Source organism: Misgurnus anguillicaudatus, chromosome 10 (assembly GCF_027580225.2).
Source record: "Misgurnus anguillicaudatus chromosome 10, ASM2758022v2, whole genome shotgun sequence".
NCBI lineage: Eukaryota > Metazoa > Chordata > Actinopteri > Cypriniformes > Cobitidae > Misgurnus > Misgurnus anguillicaudatus.
In genome coordinates this window covers 34,322,117-34,335,220 of record NC_073346.2, presented here as the reverse complement: position 1 = coordinate 34,335,220, position 13,104 = coordinate 34,322,117, and the positions used below count along the sequence as shown (strand labels likewise).

Here is a 13,104-nt window from a genome sequence, read left to right as displayed (position 1 = left end):
TTATAATTCATATATTTATTGTTTTATGTTGTTATTATTTCTTACAAGCAAAATAATTTCGACATAGTTTTCTATAAAATACGATAAATAGGCTACTTAAAGGCTACAATTATTGTTGTAGTAGCCATAATATATTCTCCATCATTTTGCTTCATTTGTGCTTCTAATGACAGTTTGGATGCTACACTAAAGTATTATACTACAAATGTAAAGTACCTGTAGGAGGCGCTATGTGACATTATTTCAGATTAACCAGACATCTTAAATCACATTCTGATCAGTATATCCTGATTATGTCATACTAGCAGAATGACAAACAGGATCCATGAAGAGATGTTGGTCTGTTCAGGACGGTGCTTCACTTCAAGTGAATATTTAGTGTGACTGGAGATTATATAAAGGTCATTTACAGCACAGCTTTCTGTCACACAAGGTTATTCATGATGAGTGTCTGTGACATGGACTCTTGCACTTTATACAGGTCCAGTTCAGAGCTTAATTATGTAAACAGGCTGGTATTGATTGTAAGGGCAATGGTTGTTTCCCGAGATTATGTTTTTATTGTTTTTAAAGAATTACAAAAAACAGACAAAGCGGACATTGCAAAAGAATAAATAAATGATAGAAATGAGATTAAATAAAATTTTACAGTGTTTATAGATAGTTACACATTTTACAGCTTTTACATTTTTCATACATAATATTGTTTTAGGTATTAAACTTCTGTCTTTAAAAATATGAAGGATTGTATAGAGTTATATAGAATTAGACCACGTTGAACTGAACAGAATGTATATTTTCATTGCTTTTATAGGAAAATAAAACAACAGAGTCAAGTGACATATAATGTAATAAGAGTTGTTGTAGTAAGATTTCAAGCTCTGTCTGGAATAGCAGGTGCAGGTGCACCATCACATGATCACAATTCGTTCTCTCTATTTTTCTTTCTGTCATTTGCAGTAATCATTGAACAATAATACACCACTTCAGAAAAGGGACAGATATCTATATATTTATTAATTTATTGTCAGTCTTCACAGTCTGATCAAGTTTAAATAAGACCCAGTGGACCCCTGCATCTGCTTATCTGTAATCATTTAACAAGACATTCAATATTATAAAATAATGTAAAATAAATGTTTTTGAACGTAAAAGACACTAATTATTTGTTTTTACTGGGAATATTTGAATAATATTTACTAAATATTGTTAAAATCATGTTTTTTTTATTAAAAATACAAGTCATTGTAATATTTAAAGTGAAAAACAGTAAAAGGACATTCCCACAAAAATTCCTTGTGTGACTCATTTCACCTTGGATGATATTTAATTTACATAATTTAGATTTTTCCCATATTTGTTACCAGTTATAAACAGTACATTAGGGTGTTTGTGTTACAGTTTACTTCATTTTTATCATTTTTGTCCATCATCACACATGTTACCCTAGTGTTTTGTATGTGTCTGTAAGATTAACCCTTAAAGGGGACATTTCATAATACTTTTTTAAGATTTTAAATAAATCTTTGGTGTCCCCAGAGTACGTATATGAAGTTATAGCTCAAAATACCATATAGATAATTAATTATAGCATGTTAAAGTTGCCACTTTGTAGGTGTGAGCAAAAATGTGCCGTGTTTTGGGTGTGTCCTTTAAAATGCAAATGAGCTGATCTCTGCACTAAATGGCAGTGCTGCAGATTAAGGGGCCGTATTATCCCCTTCTGACATCACATGGGAAGCTAAATTTCAATGACCTATATATTCACATGCTTGCAGAGAATGGTGTACCAACAATAATTTACTGGGTTGTTCTTTTTTACATTTTCTAGGTTGATAGAAGCACTGGGGACCCAATTATAGCACTTATAACATGAATTCTCATTTTCATGATATGTTCCCTTTAATTATACCCAAACCTCAAACCCAAAGTTGAGCTTTAGAAAGCTGTTTTCTCTCCAGCATTCGGATGGCTGTTTTGGGAAAACAATTATTAAATTGATATCATTTGTTTTTTTTCCTTTGAGGCCCCTTAAAACAAGAAAAAAACAAGTAGGCTAAACAGATAAAGAAGGTACAATGAAGGATTCATAGCAGTAATTAAATGAAAGCAGACAGATTTGGATGATTAATGGTGGTTATTGATGGGACTGCCAGGTATCATGGGTGTCAGATATTTTTAAACAGAGTAAACCTGAACTCAACCCTGCAGCTGTGTCTGTCTGGCCTAATTAAATATGTTACCACGACCAATGTGCTCATTAAATTTAGATCTTACTGACTGAATCTGACCAAAACATGAACGAGACATTAAGCAGTGGTTATTGTTTGTTAAGCGAGAACAAAATGCATTTAATAAAATAATTATGATTATATTTATACAAGCTCAGCTCAAAATTAATGTAAACAACCTTTGACAAGGTGCATATATGCTTATTATGTCCTCCACTTTGTAAATAAATTATGAATCTTTTGAATTGGACCTTAAACTACATTGTTCCAACGGTTTAGAAAAAGAAACTGTTCGTGATCATTCAAACAGGTCACTCACGCATTGAATTAGTCGCCTCAAAAACGGACAGGTGGATGACGTCAAAGTACCGCGAGAGCGATTTGAGAAATCATACTTTTAGATCCCTCTCGCGGAACTTTGACGTCACTCGCTTGTCGGTTCTTGCCGCGCTGCATGAAGTAGACTAAGCCATTTTGACGCTATTGGAGCGTGCTCTCTTGAAGTGGTTTGTTGGATTGATTGACTTCCATAGGAATTAATTGAAATCGCTAGCTCGCCAATAATCGCTCAAACCCCGTCACCGAAACGCGACACTTTGTAACACTCTGAGCAAGATTAAAGAAGATGAATATTTACCTATAAGTGAGGAAACATACCAGTTAGGAAAAGGACTTTATGTTTGACACCGAGCTATTTTTTGAAGCAAGAAAACACCATGGTCAGGTGCATGCAGGTAAACAGTTTCTACTGTAACTTAAAATGTACACAAAGTACACAAAGCATTAAATGTGCCAAAGGTTAACGTGACAAATGGCTTACATGTACTATAATAGTATCATTGTATTTTCAAGGAAGTTAGCTTGCAGATATACAGTACCATTGAGTATAAGAAATACTTTAGTATTTATTTACTTTAGTAAAATCTAGTAAAATTGATACAGTAGTGTTTTAAACTTGACTGTAGTAATGTTAATTAAAGTGTACTGTATTACTAAAGTGTATCAACTCACGTTATACACAATACAGTATTGTATACATGAGCAAAATGAGGTAATTTATATACAGTATTACTGCATAATGTAAAAAAAGGTTTACTATAGTAAATAGCATTTTTTTCATGTGGGATGAATATTGTACTGTTCCAAGGTGTGTCAAAAGTATTATGATATAAACCATATTACTGTAGGCTACCAATTGGGCATTATTTTTTTTTACCTCTACTAGTACTTAGTTAAAAGTTGTTTGTGTGTATTTTGCAGTTAAATAAGACATAGTTGACAATTGTTATCATAAAAGTATCTAATGCAAACATCTAATGGGGTTGATGATGCTGTAAATGTAACAATTCTTAACATGGCATTCAGCCGTTTAACTTAATCTATTAATGCAATCTTGCCCATTATTGATGTATCTGCCTTTGTTGATCACTAAATTTCCTCACCATGCTAAACTAAGTTTACCTTTAACAGAGATTATGATTTAGAAAACATATCAGGCTGTGCACCTGTCACTCATCCCAGATCTCTAATCTGTTTCTTGCCTTTCTGCCGACAGGACTCTGTGCTCTTAGATCTGGATGATGTATTTTTAATGAACCATTTAAAGGGCATAAACTCCGCTGACTAGACTCGTGTGGGTTGAAACAGCCAGTCTGCCTCCTGACACAGTGATAGTATTTTAACATACTATATTTGCAATACTCATAAATAAAGCATTTTAGAGCTTGGAGGTCATGGCTCGCATTCGATTGCATTGGCCAGAGCAAGCAGACTTTTTTTCTCAAAACCGAACATTGATTTGTCACAGCAGAATATTTCCTTTTAAATGGTAACAGTAGCACAGCAGTGCCTGAGACATGTGAAACGATTTGACAGATAAAGCGAGGTACCATACTTTGTTTTCCCTCTTTTTTCAGGTTAATACTGAACAGCATAGTTATTTTTGAGAACCTCATTCTCACACCAGCCATATGTCTCTTGGTTGTCCGTGTGGGAATCAAAAATCGGCACACCACATATTGTGTATCAGACTCTGATAAATTGGTTGGAATGTCATCCCACTAGCTTTTAGCGTCATGCAGGACTGATCCCTGGCAACAGATACAGCTTTCAATGAATGCAGTGCCTTTTCCCATTGATTAAAAAGAGATGTGGTGTAATAATATGTAACCTTTTCAAAGCACTGTTTGTGTCATTGAAGCAGTGCATGAAATATTGAGAGAGCCTGGAAAAAATATGTTGGCTGATATATTTGTTTATTTTTTCAACACGTTGCAGGATTGTTTCAGGCTGTGTTTTTTGTTACCAGATTTGCATGATTAGTAAAGGCATGAATACACATATGGTAAACAGTGTTATCAAGGCAATTCATTCTTGGTAAATTAATTTCTCCATAAATTTGATTCAGTAAGTTGCCTATACCTCCTTTTCTATTTAATATTGCCGATCGTTGCAAGCTTATTGACACTCACCCAGGTAAATAAATTTGCTTTTTATTACAACCACCTGAAAGAATGTATGAGGATGTTATTTATATAGTAGATTTTCCTAGAACATTATCCACTCAAATCACTATAAAGATGCATGCTTCACACTTCCTCTGTAAAACTTCAGCAATGTAGCATCTCCCAGACATCTTTCTTGACATTTTCACTGTGTCTCTCAACCAGTCCGCCATTATTTTCTGTGATGTATCTCCCCTACTGTTCCATGAGACACATTGTTTCTCTCTGCAGGAACCTGCTTTCTTGCTCTGCTGTGATAAACACATTTTGAACATCCCGTGCTGTTTGCAGCAAACTGATCTGCATAACCCATGTGCCAAAACTGTACATCTGTGACAGTTTTTCTGTGCCTGTATATCAAAACGATAGCAAAAATGAGTAATTGAGTTTTAAAGCAGAACATGCAGTAATGTTATTGTTTATGCATATACAAATATGACCGATTTAGGGATGCATGATATACTGAGACAAATGCGATAAATAATTTTTAGAGGCAAGGATTTTGGTGCATCTTCCGGAAGTTGTATTTGTTGACCGCATACGCCATTCAGTTAAAAACATAAGATATACAATCGTAGTTTCATTCTTACCTTAAAATGTAACTGTTGCTTTTCTGTAATAATAATAATAATAATGATAATAATAATAATAATAATCCTCTATGACAGGGTTCCCCAAATCTTACCCTGGAGGGCCGGAGCACTACAGAGTTTAGGTCCAACCCTAATCAAACTTACCCACCTGTGATTTTCTGATGATCATGAAGACCTTGATTAGCTTGCTCAGGTGTGTTTGATCAGGGTTGGAGCTAAACTATGCAGTGCTCCGGCCCTCCAGGGTAAGATTTGGGGAACCCTGCTCTATGATGTATGCGGTCGACAAATACGACTTCCGGGAGACGAACCCGAAATTCTGTCCAGGATGCGTCCGGGAAGAATGGCACGTATGGTCACCCTACACATTTTTGCTCCTGAAAATTGTCAATTACATGTTTTGGGCTGTACTAATCGTCGGACCGAGAAAAAACATTTGGAGTACTACAGAATGCCAAAAGTTATGACAAACCAAGAAGAAGAGTGCAAAAAACTGTCAGAGGACAGAAGGCGCTTGTGGTGGGCCAAACTGAACCAGGATTTCCAGGGCAATAATGTTGACAACATTGGTGTTTGTTATTCTCAACCCACAAGTTGTATTTTTTATCCGTAAATCGTGAATATAAGGCCACTTAAAGAGTGCACAATGTTTGAAAAACGCTTTGGTAAAGGGAGTCTGGACGACTACCAAAACACACTTGTAGCCAATCAACAGTAAGGTGCGTGTCTACTAACCGACATCCTTGCCAGGGTTGCGTATGTGTGGGGCGGGTCTATCAAAAGAAGGTCCAGATTCTATCGGGGTAGGGGTGTGTATGTTTAGGTGATTTGAAATGTCAACATTGGCTTTCAAACATTGTGCACTCCGCCTTTAAGGAATAACTAATAGAATTAACAAAACATTTTACAAAACATTTGTAAATCTTGTACCATTAAAGTAGATTATAAAATGATAATAAAATTTATTGATAATAAATAAATAAGATTTTTAACCAAGTATTTTACAAACAGCCACGTAATATTAATATGAGTAGGTCCTATTACACTAAAAAGTTAGTTAAAGCAACACTATGTAGTTTTTTTACCTTTAAATAATGTCTCTAAAATTATTTCAGTGATAGAAATTTTTTTAACTGGACAAATTGTACTGTTGCTGCAACCTGAGCAGCCTCCTAGCTGCTACAAGCACACTCTGAAAGTGGCAGTGGAGGGTAGTAAACACAGCCCCGCCCCTCCCCCTGCCTGCAAAAGAGTGTCTGATACCAGGCACTGTTGTGCTTTTCAACCACATGGGGGAGCTGTAAGTCATTTTTACATGGAAACTACATAGTGATGCTTTAAGATATCAAGAAATGGGAAGAACAAACACAAACGTGGTCAACATTCCCAGTCCACAACCAAAGAGTCAGCTCGTACTGATCTTTACCACCTAATAACTTTGGTTTATCAAAATATTGCCCCCTTTCCTGCTTACCAAGTCCTTCTCTGTATGATTTAGCAACTTCCACAATCTTTTCTGTGGTTTCGACATCATAAATTAGTAAGACAACGTCTTGAATACTATTTAAACCATGCAATCCATGCTGTTGTTTACATCCGAGTATCTCCAACATGGCCGCGCGTCCAGGTAACTGACCAAACCGTGACGTAGGTGAAAACGCTCTATATCCTGCAAAGGCGGCTGTAATATGGCAGGAAAGGTCTCACCTTCTGCCAGAAAAAGCAGACATGTTAATTTTTCTTTAGAAAAATTGCTAATTGTTTTGCTAAGTTGAATACTAAATGTTACATGTTGAATTTCAATTTATATGAATTTAAATGCTCTTTTAAATTATTTTGACAGTTACTAAAAAACACTAAATTAAGTATTGTGCATTATTTTACATATTTTCTTTATTATAATGGAATTGGAATCAGAACCGGGATTTGTTAGGCAGAACTGGAACCGGAATTGGAAAATTTCTTACGATTCCCAATCAGCACAGGTTTTTCAGCAGCTGTGTGATATGTAGCTGTAATTGAGATAACACAAGCGCTCATGAAAACCCATTTCCCATTTTCGGTATCAGTTCATATCGGCGGTGTGGGAGTCTTATCAGAGACGGGCATCACTGGCCACTGCTGGCCGCTCAAAGTAAACTGCAAGTGCACATATCTCCCTAACTGATTTCCTGCCAATATAAATTTTGCACTCAACACGTCTGTCCGCCTTAGCAGCCCTCTTAAATGTAATGGAAAAACTTCAAAGCCCCACATCACTTTTCATAATTGTGGCATAATTTTCAAGGTGCAGAATTCATCCATGACAAATTTTATGGCTGATTTTTACACTGTTGTTGTTTTAGCTGAATTAAGTTTTAAAACGGCTCCCAACAAAGCAAAGTAAACTGCATTATCTTTTTAGTCATTTTTTACAGTTTTATTACCCTGTCTGTAAAATCCAGGCTAAGGTTTCTATGCGTGTTTGCACAACACACACACACTCACCTAGAGGATTATTAGGAACACCATACTAATACTGTGTTTGACCCCCTTTCGCCTTAAGAACTGCCTTAATTCTACGTGGCATTGATTCAACAAGGTGCTGAAAGCATTCTTTAGAAATGTTGGCCCATATTGATAGGATTGCATCTTGCAGTTGATGGAGATTTGTGGGATGCACATTCAGGGCACGAAGCTCCCGTTCCACCACATCCCAAAGATGCTCTATTTGGTTGAGATCTGGTGACTAGGGGAGCCATTTTAGTACAGTGAACTCATTGTCATGTTCAAGAAACCAATTTGAAATGATTCGCACTTTGTGACATGGCGCATTATCCTGCTGGAACTAGCCATCAGAGGAGGGGAACATGGTGGTCATAAAGGGATGGACATGGTCAGAAACAATCCTCAGGTAGGCCGTGACATTTAAACAATGCCTAAGGGGCCTAAAGTATGCCAAGAAAACATCCCCCACACCATTACACCACCAGCCTGCACAGTGGTAACAAAGTATGGATCAATGTTCTCATTCTGTTTACACCAAATTCTGACTCTACCATCTGAATGTCTCAACAGAAATCGAGACTCATCAGACCAGGCAACATTTTTCCAGTCTTCAACTGTCCAATTTTGGTGAGCTCGTGCAAATTGTAGGCTCTTTTTCCTATTTGTAGTGGAGATGAGTGGTACCCGGTAGGGTCTTCTGCTGTTGTAGACCATCTGCCTCAAGGTTGTGCGTGTTGTGGCTTCACAAATGCTTTGCTGCATACCTCGGTTGTAACGTGTGATTATTTCAGTCAAAGTTGCTCTTCTATCATCTTCAATCGGTCTGCCCATTCTCTTCTGACCTCTAGCATCAACAAGGCATTTTCGCCCACAGGACTGCCGCATACTGGATGTTTTTCCCTTTTTGACACCATTCTTTGTAAACCCTAAAAATGGTTGTGCGTGAAAATCCCAGTAACTGAGCAGATTGTGAAATACTCAGACCGGCCCGTCTGGCACCAACAACCATGCCACACTCAAAAGTGCATAAATCACCCTTCTTTCCCATTCTGACATTCAGTTTGGAGTGCAGGAGATTGTCTTGACCAGGACCACACCACTCAATGCATCGAAGCAATTGCCCTGTGATTGGTTGATTAGATAATTGCATAAACGAGAAATTAAACAGATGTTCCTAATAACCCTTTAGGTGAGTGTATATGACTTTGAAACAAAACAGCATTGTTTTTAAGATGGCTGTATTTTTTGCTTTAGTTCTTTACAGACGACCACACCGACATTTGACCTCACCATCATCGAGTCAGTCAGGGATTACATGAAGAGATAAAGCCTGAATCATAAGAACTGTGGACACATCTCTAGTTGCAGTTTTGTACCTTTTTTGTAAAGATTGCCATACAGCATTCGACATCAATACAAACCTTCAGGATCCTTTTTATGTTGATCCAAGATCTAACACATCTTTACAGCAGGTGTGAATATCTCATCATAAAGTGATATGTTTGCACCAGAGAGCACCATAAGATGAGAATATCACTCAGGTGCTTTATGACTGCAATCTCTTTTAGTAAGCCATTATCACAATTATGATCATCCTCTGAATATGTTACCTTTTCACATGCAAATACTGCCTTTTATTATCAGAATCAGAGTGAAGTTTATTCACACAAAGAAAATGTTGTGTTTTTTACTGTAGCTCTGGGTACATGCATATGACAAAATACAAAGAAAATTTAAATGTGATGAAGGAATAATAATAAATAAATAAATGCTTTCTTTTTATCTAATGTATAGATATAAGGTGAGAGAGACAGTCGTGTGGAAAATGCGCACTGTGGCATCTGAGATGAGTGCTGCTGAAGGTCATCGGTCCTCGCGGCTGCTATCTTGAACCTGCTGCTCTGCTGTCAGTATCTCCATGCAGATAGTGATGACCTCTCACGTATCCGTGCGTGTATATCAGGAGATATACATAAAGGCTGGTTTTAGGTCTGCTGGTTTTAGGAAGGTAACTTGGCATTAAACAGTTAAGACCTGCAAACCTTTTATCCAAAGTGACTTTTATCAGTATGTCTTCATTGGGTTCGAACCCATGATGACCTTTTCTTACTAACATAATGCTCTACCACTGAGCTATAAAAATGGTGGATGAAGTATGAGAAATGTCTTTATAGCAACAGGGTGCCTAAAATGTAGGAAGCTCAATTAAAAAACTATTTACTGTGGTTATACCAGCCACCTCATTTTCAAATGTCCTCTATGTGTAGATGCAGTTTGCGTGAAGGTTGCTTAACTCACGCCAGGATAAAATCTCTCTCTGTCTCCCTGACTTATTTATGAGTGCCCACCAGGGTGTTCACTGAGGGACATCACAGGCATCCATCACAGTCCTGTCGGTCTCCACGCAGCATCCATTGATTTGCACGTCTCAAAGCAGACATTCACCATCAATCAATAAGGTAACAAGTCTTCATTTCTTCTAGGAAAACCTAGACTCTCCACTTCTAAATCTGTAGACAACAGATACTGTATGTCCCTGTATATGCGAGCAGAACTTTAAAATGAGCAGAGCAGTCTTGATTTAATTAAGAAACATTTCTCAGCCAATTAGAATAAAGCATTCAACAGGCCCGTGGCATAAACAAATAAAAAATCATACTTTGACTATGTGGAGGGTTATGTTTATTCACTGAATGTAAATTTCATTTTTAAAAAGACTACCATGTGTATCAGTATTTATTTGTACTTTATAATGCATCTCTCAAAGCAAGCTATTCTGACTTTGAAATGATTTTCATAAAAAAAAAAAATACTTCCCCTTTTCCCCTGAAATGTGACATTGAGCTTCAGATGTTGAAGATTCAGCTTTGAACAGCTAATAGAATTGCATACAGGAAGACCGTGATACCAGGCCCGGATTGGCCATAGGGAGAACCGGGAGGATTCCCGGTGGGCCGGTCTGTTTTTTTTTGGCCACGAGGGCCGGTGTTGTCATGCCACCGGGATGACGCGGATTTGCGGGTGAGAGATGTCCCCGCCGCTTTATGCACAAGTTGATTGTGTCCCGAGTCCCGACCACTTATTGGAAGAATTCTTGCATTAGGGTTCATTGACATCTAAAACGCATGGGAAACGCAGGACGTGCCGCTGTCTTCTGGTTTTCAAAGCGCTTACTTGGACACGAGTTTTGTTTCAGACGCATATTGAGTGCGCTTGCCGGCCGCGCGTCTATTTAAAATAAACTTGAGCCCGTCTTTTGAGTGCGCTTGCCGGCCGCGCGTCTATATTTTAAATAAACTTGAGCGCGTCTTTTGAGTGCGCTTGCCGGTGTTGTGTCGAACTCAGTTCCCCCTATGTTTCCCTTTAGTGTAGTGCTTTTATAGCGTTTTCATCACGTTACATTTAGAAAGATTAAAGATTTGAATTGGTTATACTAAAAAGGCATAATATCATGTATTTTATAATAGAATTTATTAAATATTTCATGCATTTGACAGTTTTCTATTAGGGTATTTCTTTTAAAATATAGCCTGTCTTTTTCTTTTTTTTCCTTTACTGGTTGTTTTAAAAATGTAATGTTTGCACATAATTAAATAAATATTATACATATAATATGATTCATACTGTAAAAATAATTGACTTACCATTAAGAACAATACAGATACATTACAGAAATGCACACATATATATCTCAGTAGCCATTAAAACTTTAAATATATAAATAATAAAACCTATAACGTGATAAAAACGCCATAAAAACACTACACTGAAGGGAAAAATAGGGGGAACATAGGGGGAACAGACTTCGACACAACACCGCGCGTCTATTATATTTTAAATAAACTTGAGCGCGTCTTTTGAGTGCGCTTGCCGGCCGCGCGTCTATTATATTTTAAATAACTTGAGCGCGTCTTTTGAGTGCGCTTGCCGGACGCGCGTCTATTATATTTTAAATAACTTGAGAGCGTCTTTTGAGTGCGCTTGCCGGCCGCGCGTCTATTATATTTTAAATAAACTTGAGCGGGTCTTAATACAAACGGGCTGGCCTCTTAAAGGAAAAGAATTTACAAAACGTATTTTTTTATCCAAGTCAGATGAATTCTCTATGAATAGTCTATGAATTATTGCAAGAGGAAAAAACATCTATTTGATGCAAAACTCATTAGTTTATTTGAAAAAAGTAGTTTTAAAAGTATATCCATTATGTTTTCTTTTTTTTACCACAATGTAGGCCTACCTTAGCCTACGTTATTTAGCAATAGACATGATCTAAGTACTAAAATACTTTTTTTCCATTTGTTTCCAATGCATACTTGATAAATCTTGCTTGTGTATTGTATATCAGGGGTTTCCAAACGTTATCAACCCAACAGTTAATCTCAAGACTCACCATTTTTTAGAAATAGAAATATAGAGGAAAACACAAACACATTTGTTTCCTTTAGTTTTTGAATAAGTTTACTTTAGTAATATTATGGTCTTATGGTAGGGCTGCATGATTATGGCAAAAATTATAATTGTTTACTGCATTTGCACGGAATATGAAATTATATATTTGAAAAATACAGTGAATTGCAAGGCTGCAGAGAACAGTGCACTACTGCAGACTTATACTAGTACTGAGGGTTTAAAAATATTATTTTAATAGTCAGTCGTGAACTAAAGTGGGCCGGTCTAAGGCATGAAACTCCAGGGCTGAAAATGAGTCCCACTCCGGCCCTGCGTGATACAGATTACTTTACTGCTTTAAAACATATTGAAGGACACGTAAATCATCCGTATTTATATGAGGTAAAGCATAAAATTGACCAATCGTGTTTATTGCTAACTTGATTTATCTCCATTAAAGCTGCAGTTTGCTGTGATTGTTCAGAGCACATGATGTTAATCTGGTGATGATGTGTGGACAGCAGCTGTAAAACACAGGATTAATAGGTTGGTGTCTAAAAATGTCAGTGTTATGTAATTAAATAAAATCCTAAACATTTAAATTTATGCATTTGGCAGATGCTTTTACTGCGTTACACTACATTTTGGAGTAGTTCCCGGATGGGGCTTAAGTCTAGTGCAAGACTACAATGCACGTTTGAGCTGTCTTAACTAAAACCAGCTTGCATTCATATGTTTTGTCTCAAGTTGTACATCAGCATTGTGTTTTGTATAAAGTATGTTTGTAAACCTACGTAATTTCTTAATATAACTAAGGCCTATACCTGGCTTAATCTAACCCCTGTCTGGGAAACTGCCCTGGTGTGTTTCCTGCGATCAAACACATGATCTTTAGCACTT

At 36.9% G+C, this 13,104-nt stretch overlaps 1 long non-coding RNA gene across 2 annotated transcripts; it reads left to right on the top strand.

The window, feature by feature from the left end:
* The first annotated feature begins 2,661 nt into the window (after nt 1-2,661).
* Nucleotides 2,662-12,741, top strand: LOC129448598 (uncharacterized). 2 transcript variants are annotated; one of them, XR_008645783.2, is made up of 4 exons: nt 2,662-2,965; nt 9,610-9,823; nt 10,167-10,274; nt 12,665-12,741. It is a non-coding gene; the product is annotated as an uncharacterized lncRNA (long non-coding RNA). The 2 variants fall into 2 exon arrangements; XR_008645782.2 differs by having other exon boundaries at nt 10,083-10,274.
* The last annotated feature ends 363 nt before the right edge of the window (nt 12,742-13,104 follow it).